Source organism: Neomonachus schauinslandi, chromosome 3 (genome assembly GCF_002201575.2).
Source record: "Neomonachus schauinslandi chromosome 3, ASM220157v2, whole genome shotgun sequence".
Classification (NCBI taxonomy): domain Eukaryota; kingdom Metazoa; phylum Chordata; class Mammalia; order Carnivora; family Phocidae; genus Neomonachus; species Neomonachus schauinslandi.
Window position 1 is genome coordinate 182,497,698 of NC_058405.1, and position 13,342 is coordinate 182,511,039.

At 39.2% G+C, this 13,342-nt stretch overlaps 1 pseudogene; it reads right to left on the reverse strand.

The window, feature by feature from the left end:
* Positions 1 to 2,326: 2,326 nt before the first annotated feature.
* LOC110574318 lies at positions 2,327 to 12,488 on the reverse strand (annotated as a pseudogene).
* Between the last annotated feature and the right edge of the window lie 854 nt (positions 12,489 to 13,342).

Consider the following 13,342-nt stretch of genomic DNA (forward strand, 5'->3'; position numbering starts at 1 on the left):
TTTGATATCACCTCTTGATAGGTACTGTATTTCTCTCTCTCTTGGAAAGTCTCCCCTCACTGAAGGAAAAAGCAAAATATAATTTTATTACTTTTTAAAATTGCTATCTATAGTACTTTCATAAACATCAAAGATAAAGGAAGGCATATGGAAAGTATGAGAAAAAGAATAAGCATTACTCATGGTCATAGATGTCATCATCCAACGTGAAAGTCACTTATATATTCTGGAGTTCCCAAAAAGGACGTCTTTCTACACCATTTCAGACCACAGAGAGTTGTGCCCATTCTGAGTACTGGCCTGCACAGAAAGGTATTCCTTGGATCACATGAGTTACTCTTCTAATTGCCAGATAAGATACAGGATGACCAGTTAAATTGGAATTTCAGGTAAATAACAATTTTTTAAGTATCAGTATAACCTGATTCTTTTTTTTTTTAACATACAGGATTTTACTAGTTTCAGGTGTACAATATAGTGATTCAATAATTCCATACATAACCCAATGCTCATAACGACAAGTGCACTCCTTAATCTCCAAAACCTATTTAACCCTTCCCCCCCCATCCCCACCTCTCCTCTGGTAACTGTCAGTTTGTTTTCTATAATTAAGAGTCTGTTTATTGATTTCTCTCTCACTCTCTCTCTCTTTTTTCCCTTTGCTCATTTATTTTGTTTCTTAAATTCCACATATGAGTGAAATCATATGGTATTTGTCTTTCTCTGACTGACTTATTTCACTTAGCATAATACTCTCTAGATCCATCTACATTGTTGTGAGTGGCAAGAGTTCATTCTTTTTTATGGCTGAGTAATATTCCATTATATATATATATATATATATATATATATATATATACCACACCTTATTTATCAATTCATCAATTGATGGACACTTGGGCTGCTTCCATAATTTGGCTTTTGTAAATAATGCTGCTATAAACATAAGGGTGCATACATCCATTCTAATTAATGTTCTTGTATTCTTTGGGTAAATAACCAGTAGGTTGATTGCTGGATCATAGATAGTTCTATTTTTAACTTTTTGAGGAATCTCCATATTGTTTTCCACAATGGCTGCCCTAGTTCGCATTCCTACAACAGCATGTGAGTGTTCCTTTTTCTCCACATCCTCACCAACGCTTGTTTCTTGTGTTGTTGATTTTAGCCATTCTGACAGATATGAGCTGCTATCTCATTATAGTTTTGATTTGCATTTCCGTGATGGTAAGTGATGATCAACATCTTTTCATGTGTTGGTTGGCCATCTGGATGTCTTCTTTGGAGAAATGTCTATTCATGTCTTCTGCCCATTTTTTAAATCAGATTATTTGTTTTTAGGCATTTAGTTGTATAAATTTTTTATATATTTTGGATACTCTTTATTGAATATGTCATTTGCAAATATTTTCTCCCATTTTGTAAGTTGCCTTAGTTTTGTTGATTGTTTCTTTTGCTATGCAGAAGCTTTTTATTTTGATGTAGTCCCAATAGTTTATTTTTGCTTTTGTTTCCCTTGCCTCAGGAGACATAACTAGAAAGAAGTTGTTATGGCCAATGTCAAAGAAGTTACTCCCAGTGTTTTCTTCAAGGATTCTTGTGGTTTAAAAAAAATTTTTTTTTTGAAGATTTTATTTATTTATTTGACAGAGAGAGACACAGTGAGAGAGGGAACACAAGCAGGGAGAGTGGGAGAGGGAGAAGCAGGCTTCCCGCGGAGCAGGGAACCTGATGCAGGGCTCGATCCCAGGATGCTGGGATCATGACCTGAGCCAAAGGCAGATGCTTAACGACTGAGTCACCCAGGCGCCCCGATTCTTGTGGTTTTAGATATCACATTTAGTTCTTTAATCCATTTAGAATTTATTTTTGTGTATGGTGTAAGAAAGTGTTCAAATTTCTTTCTTTGCATGTGGCTGTCCTGTTTTCCCAACACCATTTGTTGAAGAGACTTTTTCCCATTGGATAGTCTTTCCTGCTTTGTCAAAGAATAATTTACCATATAGCTGTGGGTTTATTTCTGGGTTTTTTATTCCATTCTATTGATCTATGTGTCTATTTTTTGTGCCAGTACCATACTGTTTAGATTACTACAGGTTTGTAATATACTTAAGTTCAAAATTGTGATGCCTCCAACTTTGTTTTTCTTTTTCAAGATTACTTTGCTTATTTGGCGTCTTTTGGGGTTCCATACAAATTTTAGGATTATTTTTTCTAGTTCTGTGAAGAATGCTGTTGGTATTTTGATAAGAATTGCATTAAATGTATATATTTCTTTGGATAGTATAGATATTTTATTTTACTTTATTTTATTTATTTATTTATTTTTTCATTTCAAAGGATTGATTTATTTTACAATAGAAAAGTATACCTTTGAACCAACCAAGTTCAAAGTTAGAAGAAGGGTACAACTGCAGTTCTGGATAATGCATCTGTATTTCATTCAAAGCCACTGATCATGTGAGCAATCTCCCAGTTAGTCTCTGCAGACAGTGGTCCCTCAATTTCAACACCTTTTTCGGTGACAGTGGCGATTTGAAACCGGTTATAAGAACGGGCATCTCGATAATACAGCACTCGCAGGCAGCGTTCCACAAGTTCTCGGGCCTCAGGCTGGCTCAGGACTGGCTGCTTCTCCAGAACTTCTCGCAGCAGAAGCTGAGCCAAGTATGCACCATAACCAGTGGCCAGCGAAGGGGCTTCATAAGCGGCACCAAGCATGTCCACATAACCAAGGAAGCTCTCTCCATCGGCATAGCCTCCAATGACCATGGTGTTCCACAGGGGGTTCATCTTGGAGCGGCGGCTGTACATGGCCCTGGTCAGCCATGAATGAATAGCTCTAGGACTATAGCTGTGTCCATCTCCCAACAGCTCCTCATCAATCACCATCTGGCGGAGAACTTGCTTCAAATACTGGAAATCTGCATAGTCTCCGAAGCACCCAGCATGGTGCTGTCGTTGACTCGCATAATGCCGGAGATGTTGCGGAAACGAGCCAAGAAGCCGTAGGAGCCCAGCGTGTCTGCCGCAATCACCACTCCACCCTCAAACTTAACGCCCAAGACCGAGGTCCCGGTCACCATGGGGTTCTGCATGTGCGTAATTGGACCCCTGTAGGGCGCGGACGCTGGCTCCTCGGAGGCACCAGGAGTAGGCGGGATGTGGTAAAACTGCCCGGGAGCCCAGACCCCGGGCCCAAAGTCTGGATAGTATAGATATTTTAACAATATTTGTTCTTTCAATCCGTGAGAATGGAATGTCTTTCCATTTCTTTGTGTCATCTTCCATTTCTTTCATCAGCATTTTATAGTTTTCAGAGTACAGGCTTTTCACCTCTTTGGTTAGGTTTATTCCTAGGTATCTTATTATTTTTGGTGCATATTTAAATGTGATCAATTTCTTTATTTCTTTTTCTGCTTCTTCATTATTGGCATATAGAAATGCAAGAGATAGGGCGCCTGGGTGGCTCAGTTGGTTAAGCGACTGCCTTCGGCTCAGGTCATGATCCTGGAGTCCCTGGATCGAGTCCCGCATCGGGCTCCCGGCTCGGCAGGGAGCCTGCTTCTCCCTCTGGCCCTCCCCCCTCTCATGTGCTCTCTCTCTCTCATTCTCTCTGTCTCAAATAAATAAATAAAATCTTTAAAAAAAAATGCAAGAGATTTCTGTATATTGATTTTGTATCCTGCAACTTTACTGAATTCATTTATCAGTTCTGGCAGTTTTTGGTGCAGTCTTTCAGGTTTTCTATATATAGTATCTATACATATTTTCTTTTTTTTTAAAGATTTTATTTATTTACTTGAGAAAGAGAGAATGAGAGACAGAGAGCATGAGAGGGAGGAGGGTCAGAGGGAGAAGCAGACTCCCTGCCAAGCAGGGAGCCGGATGTGGGACTCGGTCCCGGGACTCCAGGATCATGACCTGAGCCGAAGGCAGTTGCTTAACCAACTGAGCCACCCAGGCGCCCCTCTCTATATATTTTCTATACATAGTATCATGTCATCTGCAAATAGTGAAAGGTTTGCTTCTTTCTTACCAATTTGGATGCCTTTTATTTATTTTTGTTGTCTGATTGCTGTGGCTAGGACTTCCAGTACTATGTTGATTAAAAGTGGTGAAAATGGACATCCTTATTTTGTTCCTGAACTTAGGGGGAAAGCTCTCAGTTTTTTTCCCATTAAGGATGATGGTCACTGTGGGTTTTTTATACATGACCTTTATTATGTTGAGGTATATTGCCTCTAAACCTTCTTTGTTGAGGGTTTTTTTTTTTTTTTCATGAGTGGATGTTGTACTTTGTCAAATGCTCTTTCTGAGTCTATTGAAATGGTCATATGGTTCTTATCCTTTCTCTTATTGATGTGATGTATTACATTGATTGATTTGTGAATATTGAACCACTCATGCAAATCAGGAATAAATCCCATTTGATCATGGTGAATGATTTTTTAAACGTATTATTGGATTCAGCTTGTTGGTATATTGCTTTTTGTTTGTAACAGGTTTAAAGATTTTATTTATTTATTTGAGAGAGAGAGAGAGAGAGCGAGCATGGGCAGGGGCAGAGGCAGAAGCAGAGGGAGAAACAGACTTCCCACTGAGCAGGAAGCCCAATGTGGGGCTCAATCCCAGGACCCCGGGATCATGACCTGAGCAGAAGGCAGACACTTAACTGGCCGAGCCACCCAGGTACTCCTGTTAGTATATTACTGAGAATTTTTGCATCTATGTTCATCAGGGATATTGGAGTATTGCCTAGTTTTTAAAAACGGTATTATTTTTTGTCTGAAATTCCAATTTAACTTGTAGTCCTCTATTTTATTTGTTAAATCTAATTCCATTTGGTTTAGCATTGTTTTTGTTGAAAGTAACTTGTAGGGTATCAAATATTTTCTGTGGACCTTGTCACCAGAACAAAGTTTCTATTTACACCTTCCTTTGTGCTACATTTGCCATCATAAGGTGATCCCAAATTCCAACCAACATCAATGGAAATGTAATGAGGTAGCTAGAATTCTAGTAGGGTTGATATTCCTGAGAAAATCATAAGGGAGCTTTGGGACTTCTTTCCACAATAGTGAGGGGCTGGTGTGTTTAGCATGGTTGTGAGGCCTCCTTTCCCAGAGAAAGTGGGTGAAACCATTATGTGAGAGTGTGGGCTCTCATGTGGACAGAGAGAGCACTAACATGCATGCACAATAAACCCTGGGGACAGGGATGTCCACAGAGGAGCTTTAAGAAACTCTTGCACATTGTGATGTGGTTGGTGAAACCTGTTGTCATCTTATCAATGGATCATTGTACTTTCAAGGCTTCTGGATTAAGACTGCTTTTCTTCCCCTTCTTTTACCTTTTTTTCTATTTATTTTTATTATTGAAGTACAGTTGACAAATAACGTTGTTTTAGTTTCAGGTGTATAACGTTGATTCAACAATTCTATACATTATGCAATGCTCAGCATAAGTGTAGTCACTGTCTGTCACCATAGATGTTACATTATTGGCTATATTCCCTATGCTGTACTTTTCATCTCCATGACTTACTTATTTTCTGACTGGAAGTTTGTACATCTGAATCCCCATTAATCTATTTCACCTATGCCCCCGCCACTCCCCTCTGGCAACCACCAGTTTGTTCTCTCTATTTATGAGTCTGTTTCTGTGTTTTGGTTATTTGTTGCTGTTGTTGTTTAATGTGACACCAAGTTCAGACAGCTAACCAGGGAGAAGCCTACTTGGGGAATGAGCAGAAGAATGCCCCACCTAGGACAGTTTAACTCTTGACAGAATGATGGCAAAGATGAGGATGGGACAGACTTAAGCTTGCTGTGCTCTTGAAGGATTACCACAATGCTAAAGAGATTCTACAGTTACAAGTGCTGTGAGCATACACAGTTTGTTGCAAAAGATTCTAAGCAGATGGTTTGATTTAAGCATCATGTGACTTTGCTAAATTAATATGAGATGCTCTTGTTAAAATAAGCAAATTTAAATTGTTAGTTAACTCAGCATCTAGAGCTTTTAATTTCTTAAGGAATTAAAATCCTTTTGTGAGACGGAATGGCATTTGGTGGCAGACAGGTCCAGATTCATTCAAAGCTTTTGGTGTATTCCAGCAAGTAAGCTTTGAAATGGGTCTTGGCTGCCTCTCTGAGACAATTAGTTCAGGCTTTGTTTTCAGTTGCCCTTTTTACTTTGGAATAATTTTAGATTTACAGAAAGGTTATAAGGATAGTTCAAAGATTTCTGCATACCCTTCCCTCAGTCCCCCCTAATCTTATATAACTATGGTGCATCACTATTATTGATATATTAATATCAAATAAACTCCAGACTTTGTTTGAATTTCACCAGTTTTTCCACTAATGACTTTTTTCTTGTTTTATTTATTTTTTTAATTTAATTTTTTTATTAACATATAACGTATTATTTGTTTCAGGGGTACAGGTCTGTGATTCATCAGTCTTACACAGTTCAGAGCACTCACCATAGTACATACCCTCCCCAGTGTCCAACACCCAGCCACCCCATCCCTCCCACTCCCCTCCACTCACTAATGACTTTTTTCTGTACCAGGATCCAGTCCAACCCATGATACCACACTGCATTTAGGGTTCAGGTTTTTGCTACCAAACATTGGGGAAATTTGAGGTGCATTGTGGCGGAGAAAAAAAAATTGGGGCCATTGAAACTATTCTATACAGTAGGCTGAAGTATAGCTGGATTCCTACTTCTCAGCAAGTGAGGATGAGTTGTTTGGCCTTATGATTCTCATACTAGGCCACATCCTGAAATCACCTAAGGAGATTTAAACCATACTGATGCTTGGGTTTCACCCCAAGTATGCTGATTTGTATGGGGTGCAACCTGGGCATCCATATTTATAAAAGTTTCTCAGGTACAACAAAGCTTTAAAAACTTTCTGCTAAGCATCCCTAGGTTTAGCCTCAGGACCAGGAATAGAGATGTCATTGAGCCAGCGTCCACTAGGGGGTAATAGAGAGCAGCTTGGTGTAGTCCACACCCCTGGGTCAAAATCTGGAGGAGGAAAATCCTGAAGGCTCCTCTGAATTTCTGTTCTTTGTGAGAATTCCAGGGCTGAGGAGCAAAAAAAAAAAAAAAAAAAAAAGATGTAGATCTAGTGTGCTTAGTCAAGCCCAAATACAGCTACAGTTTGTGGACCTCAAACTTGTATTACTTGTATTTCCTACTTAACCCCAAATTTAGTGACTTAAAACAACACATACTCATTACCTTATTAGTCTGGAGGTCAGAAGTCTGAAATGGGTCTCTCTAGGCTAAAATCAAGGTCCAGTCAGCCTTTCTTTTGGAGGTTTTAGAGTGGAATCCATTTCCTTGCCTTAATCATCTTCTGAAGACCACCCGTATCCTCTGACTCCTGACACTTTTCTCATGTCACTCACTCTGCTTGCATTGTTGCATTTCCTTCTCTGACCCTGACCCTCCTGCCTCCTTCTTTCACTTATAAGATCCTTATGATTTCATTGGGTTTAATCCAGAATAATCTGCTCATTTCAAGCTCATTGACTTAATCACAACTGAAAAATCCCTTTTGCCACTTAATGTGACATTCATAGGTTTCAGGGAATAATATATGGGCACCTTTGGCTGTCGGTTATTCTGTCTACCACATGGGGAATCAAAAGTGTGGCAGATTATTAAAATATTTTAAAATATTCTCAATAAGCCGTGTCTTGGGGGGTTGGAATAAGGAGGTCAGGAGGCTATAATTGTATATACATAATTGCTTCTAAGGTATCAAGTTAATCTAGTCCCTGACATTTCACACACATCAGTAGGGAAGACCTGTGCCCACTTTTGCTAAGAGCCTGCATTGGTGAGGAAACTAAGGGTATGGCCCTTTTTCTCAACCTGCTGAAGGCAGCTCTGGGTGGAACTTTATGCTTTTTGTGGTTTATCTATAGCTAAAGTACCTGTCCTTACAGGTACAGGGGATTACATTGTAGTCCTGATTTAACCACTCCCAGGGGTTCTAGGAAGAACTCTGATAGGCACAACCAGGAGAAGCAGTCAGTATCTTCAGGGTCCTGGCAGAGGGGTAGTCTCCACAAGGGTGGGGGCAATAGCCACAGGAGGACCGGCAGGAGGAGCAATTCACAAAGGAATGACCCAGACAGCAAAAATAGCAGGAGTCTCCCCTCCAGGGAGGCTTAAACGTATGATGCAAGGAAGAGGGTATTTTTATTTTAATGCAAATTCCAGGATGGCTGACTTTCATGAACCAGACAACCATACAAGCTATGAAGGCTCTGAGGTTGTCAGCCGAGAGTGTGTGGGCTAAGGGTGTGTGTGTGTGTGTGTGTGTGTGTGTGTGTGTCGAAGGGAAGGGGATGGGAGAGCCAATCACACAGAGAGCATAGGTGGAGGCTTTTAGCACCTGCGATGAATAAGATATTTAAGGGACAGGAATATATGATCAAACGGGATTTCAGGAACCTTCCATTACATAGACTGAGTGAACCACTGTATTCATCCTAAGGAACCTGCATTAAAGATACAGTGTGCTTGGAGAAACTTAAACTATAACCGAATGGGGGAAAAAAAATCAACCACCAAGATTCAAAGTTTTTTGTTCTTTCTAGTATTGAAGTCAAGACTCATGTCAGTAATTTTGTCTTTCAGTTCTTCAAGACTCTGGAGACTCATGACTAGGTTTTTACATACCATACCAGGCAAGACTGGGTCAAGAAAAGGCACTGGTTTTATGAGGATGACAGCTATGCTAGTGATTCTTGAGATGCATGGACAAGGAGACTATAACTATTTTTGCCCAACACCAAAGTTTAGTGACATCTTTACCGTAACTCTTAGGAACTCAAATTAACATACTCTGAGAGCCAGTGTTATAGGAAAACAGATAAATATTTAAGATCATTAGCATCCCAAATGCACCTGTAAATAAAAGAAACCTTGACTCAAAATGGCCTAAATGATGACATTATTTTCACACGTAATAAAAAATCCAGAGGTAGAGTGGGCCCCAAGTTTTTGTTTGTTTGTGTGTTTGTTTCCCAGCTATGCTGTCACTTTAGCTTTGTTTAAAGCTGTTACAATATACCTTCCCTAGAAATAGGAATGAGTGGAATACAATGGCTAACTTAGGTTATGTGCATATTCCTGGACCAAAAATAGTGACTCGGAATAATTCTGGGGTTGGTGTAAACTAATCAGAGACTTCCCCTGCAGCTGGGATGGGGCCACATTCTCTTGAATCACATATACAAAATTGAGGTTCAGTAAAAAAAAAAAAAATGTTTGGGAGAGAATCAGCCCAGTCCACCAGTAAAAACACCTCCTTGCTGCATTTTATGCTGAATAAATTGTTCTTTGATTCCTCTTCTGTCTCAGATGCTTTATAAAGGTAAAGAATTTCTCTAAAATCCTGTTGCTGCTATCACGGGTCAGTTGAATCCTAGTCAAAAATTCAACTATTAGTTCTAATTTGGAAGAGGTTGAGGATACATGACATACATTATATTCACATGTCATACCTCAAATTTGCCTTATTTCAACTGGAAACAACAGCTGCATTGTCAGGTCGGTGTTTTCATTTGGCACTGTTGCAAAGAGCGTTTCAAAGTAGAGTAGCCTTTCCTTGCCCAGTGAGTGCAGCTGACTGACCCCACAGTGTTATTTCATACTTCATTTAAACCAGCCACAGGGATTTCACAGTGCCAGTGTGCTTGGAGAAACTTAAACTATAACCGAATGGGGGAAAAAAAAAATCAACCACCAAGATTCAAAGTTTTTTGTTCTTTCTAGTATTGAAGTCAAAACTCATGTCAGTAATTTTGTCTTTCAGAGATTAAGATCACGTGACCGTTTAATCACTGGGAAATGTAAAGAATAAAAGACTGGTCTCAAGTCCACTACATGATTTTTTAAAATGCTCCTGAAAAATCAAAATTGAATGAAACTATCAATTATTCTCACTGCCTTTTTTTTTTTTGCTCCTTGCTCTGTAGAGAGTGTGATTGCTGTTGTAACAAATCACCACAAATTCAGTGGTGGACAGGACACAGATTTGTTATCTTACAGTTCTGAAGGTTGGAAGTCTGAGATAGGTCAGTCACACTGGGCCGAAATCACAATATTGGTAGGGAGGGCCATGTTCCGTAGGAAGAATCCTAGGGCAGAATCCGTTCCCTTGGCTTTTATAGCTTCTCAGGCCTCCTGAGTTCCTGGGTACTGACCCCTTCCTCCACCTTCACAGGAAGCAATAGCGGCTAATGGCATTCTCAAGTTGCTACACTCTGAGACCCACTCTCTTGCCTCCCCCTTTCTTTTATACGGATCCTTGTGACTGCTTTTGAGCCATCTGGACAATTCAAGCTAACCTCCTCATTCCAAACGGCTTAATTTAACCAGATCTGTAAGGTCTCTTTTGCCAGGTAAGATAATGTATTTAATTAAGGTTCTAGAAATTTGGACATGGATATCTTTTCTTTGGGAGTCATTATTCTGCCCACCACACCCTGGGTTCAACATTTTGGTATTTATCCATTTATTTGTTGATTTTTTCAATCTACCAACTCTCAACGTTAAGTCATTTGTTTCTGTTCGTTAAGACTTTAGATTTTTTGCCCATATGCTCTCTGGCACCAGGTAGCTCTGGGTGGAACTTTGTGCTTTTTGTGGTTTACTTGTAGCTGAAGTACCTGTACCCTGTGCAACCCAACTACCAGAAGTTTCTCACCTTCCACTTCCCACATGCTTTTCATTCTAGCTGTGATCACACTCCTGTCTCCTCCATTTACTCACATGTTGGACTTGACTTAAATTTTAAGACTCAACTCCATTTTCATCCTCTTTGGGAAAACTTTGCTGAGGTTTTCTTCTGCAAAAATTAACTTCTTTCTTTTCTGCTTTCATCCCATTGTCAACCTTATTGAATTGCCAGTTATCACTTGCATATCAAACATGCTGAGAAATATTGGCTTCATTAGGATTAAAGTACAAATTCATCTTAAAATTACCCAAAGTATTTAGGGGCGCCTGGGTGGCTCAGTCAGTTGAGTGCCCAACTCTTGATTTCAGCTGGGTTTGTGATCTCCGGGTTGTGGGATCTAGGATATGTGTTGGGCTCTGTGCTCAGCAGGGAGTCTGCTAGAGATTCTCTCTCTCCCTCTCCCCCTGCCCTTCCCTCTGCTCTCCCTCTTTTTCTCTCTCTCTCAGATAAATAAATAAATCTTTAAAACAAAATTACCCAAAGTATTTAAAAAATAAATGTTAATGTTAGTGTCCATCAGTTTTTCAGCTCTTGTCTCTAGAACATTGAGCTTTGGAACTGTAGGTTATGGTATATGCTCTGTGTGTTGGAGTTTGAAGTCCAAATGAATATAACAATTGGAATGTAAATTTTAGACTCAGGACAGGGACTGTGTTTGGTTCACAGTGTTATTTGGAGCACATGATACAAAACTTGGCACGCTAGTGCTCAACAGCTATATGTTACAAGAACGAATAAGTGTGTTTCTACTAGAGAGATCTCTTATGATGGAATTTGCTTTTAAATTTCTTTCTTTTTTTGTGTGGATTAAAATACAATTAAATCATAAACAGTTCAAAGTTTCAGAGCAAAAAGTTTTCCAATACTTTTTATGTGATCTGCCATGAAAATACCTTCACACATTTATACTTTCCATTCCTTGGCCATTGACTGAGGCCACAGAATGTTGTAGGTGGCAAACATGTCAGACACAGTGAGCTTCGGTAAAGACCTAGCTGGTGAGGTCCCTACTTGGTGGCTTGACCAGTCTGTCTACCAGAATCTTAAGTATTGTTCTAGCACTTGTTCCAGAAATTTATTAATAGCTCTCAAGAAGACATCCCACAATAAGAGTTTAATAAAAACAACAGAGTTTTTTCATTTATTTGTTTCGTTTATTTTAGAATGAGTGGACCCGCACTTAAACAGTTTTTGTGTAGTATCATTCACTATTTCAGTCTAACTAGAGATATTTATATAAGCACAAAAACACAAAATAATTTAGTCACCTTCCAAAATGTTTAAAATCTTTCTTAGTAATGTGCATATCTCATTTACCTCTGTGGGCCATCTTCCACGAATTATCCCAATTATCTTTTTTTATGCCATTAAAGCTCTGTTTAGAACAGAGTGTCAGTCTTTCCAATGAGCAATTACGAAAATGTGATGGATAGGAAATGTTTTTCTTGGTAGGACCTAAAAACATATGGTAATGTTCTGAGGACATGAACCTCATTCAACATTTTCATTTTTTGAACCTCTATTTTGATGTTATTTGCCTTTTACACCAGCATGCAGTGTAGAGGAGATGCCAAGAGTTCACATTATTTTTCAGTTTTGCTGCCAAGCTGCATTCCTATACAATGAAGTCAGTGGAAGGACGTTGGGCATTTTGGAAAGGTGCATTACTCATCCAAGCTGTTCACTCTGCTTTATTCCCCAAGCTGGCCTCCATTTTATTACATGGTTATTCTTAGCTCAGTGAAAATCTAGCCTTCCGCAACTCTCAACAAATTTATTTTTGTAGATCTCATGAAGAATTTCTGTATCTATAAAAGGATCTTTTTTTTTAGTGTTTTGATACAAAGGTTCATGATAGCTGTATAGACAGTTACCGTGCTGAAATCCTTGATATCTAAAATGACATTCTCAATCAAGAAGGACCTTGATGGGGCACCTGGGTGGCTCAGACGATTAAGCATCTGCCTTCGGCTCAGGTCATGATCCCAGGGTCCCGGGGTCAAGCCAGGGAGCCTGCTTCTCCCCCTCCCTCTGCCTGCCGCTCCCCCTGCTTGTACTCTCTCTCTCTGTCAAATAAAATAAAATAAAATAAAATAAAATAAAATAAAATAAAATAAAATAAAATAAAATAAAATAAAATGAAATAAAAAAAGAAGGACCTTGATACACTGTTTCACTGTGATTCCTGATGCAGATCAGGTACTTAATGCATGTAAAATAAATAAATGAATTTCTCATCAACTTTTATCCATTATTTTTGTACGTATGAAAGGGTACTGAGGTTAGTCAAGGTATTTTTGTGGGAATGGAAATGGATAGGGTAGATAGCTCTTATTTTTCACATAGGAACTTTCCAAAGCAGAGGAAACACACTTGCTGGAAGCATTGACTTGCAAGAAAATTCTCCCCAGTTTTCCCAAAGACGTAAAAACTTCAGCTCTTGCCAACAAGGAATACAGTCAAATTTCAGTTCAGGGTTTACACAGTAGGAAAACTCTAGGAGCCTCAACAATGTTCTGGTGTTGGCTTAATGACTTTTAAATTAGAAGCAGTCCTTGACTTTCCCCC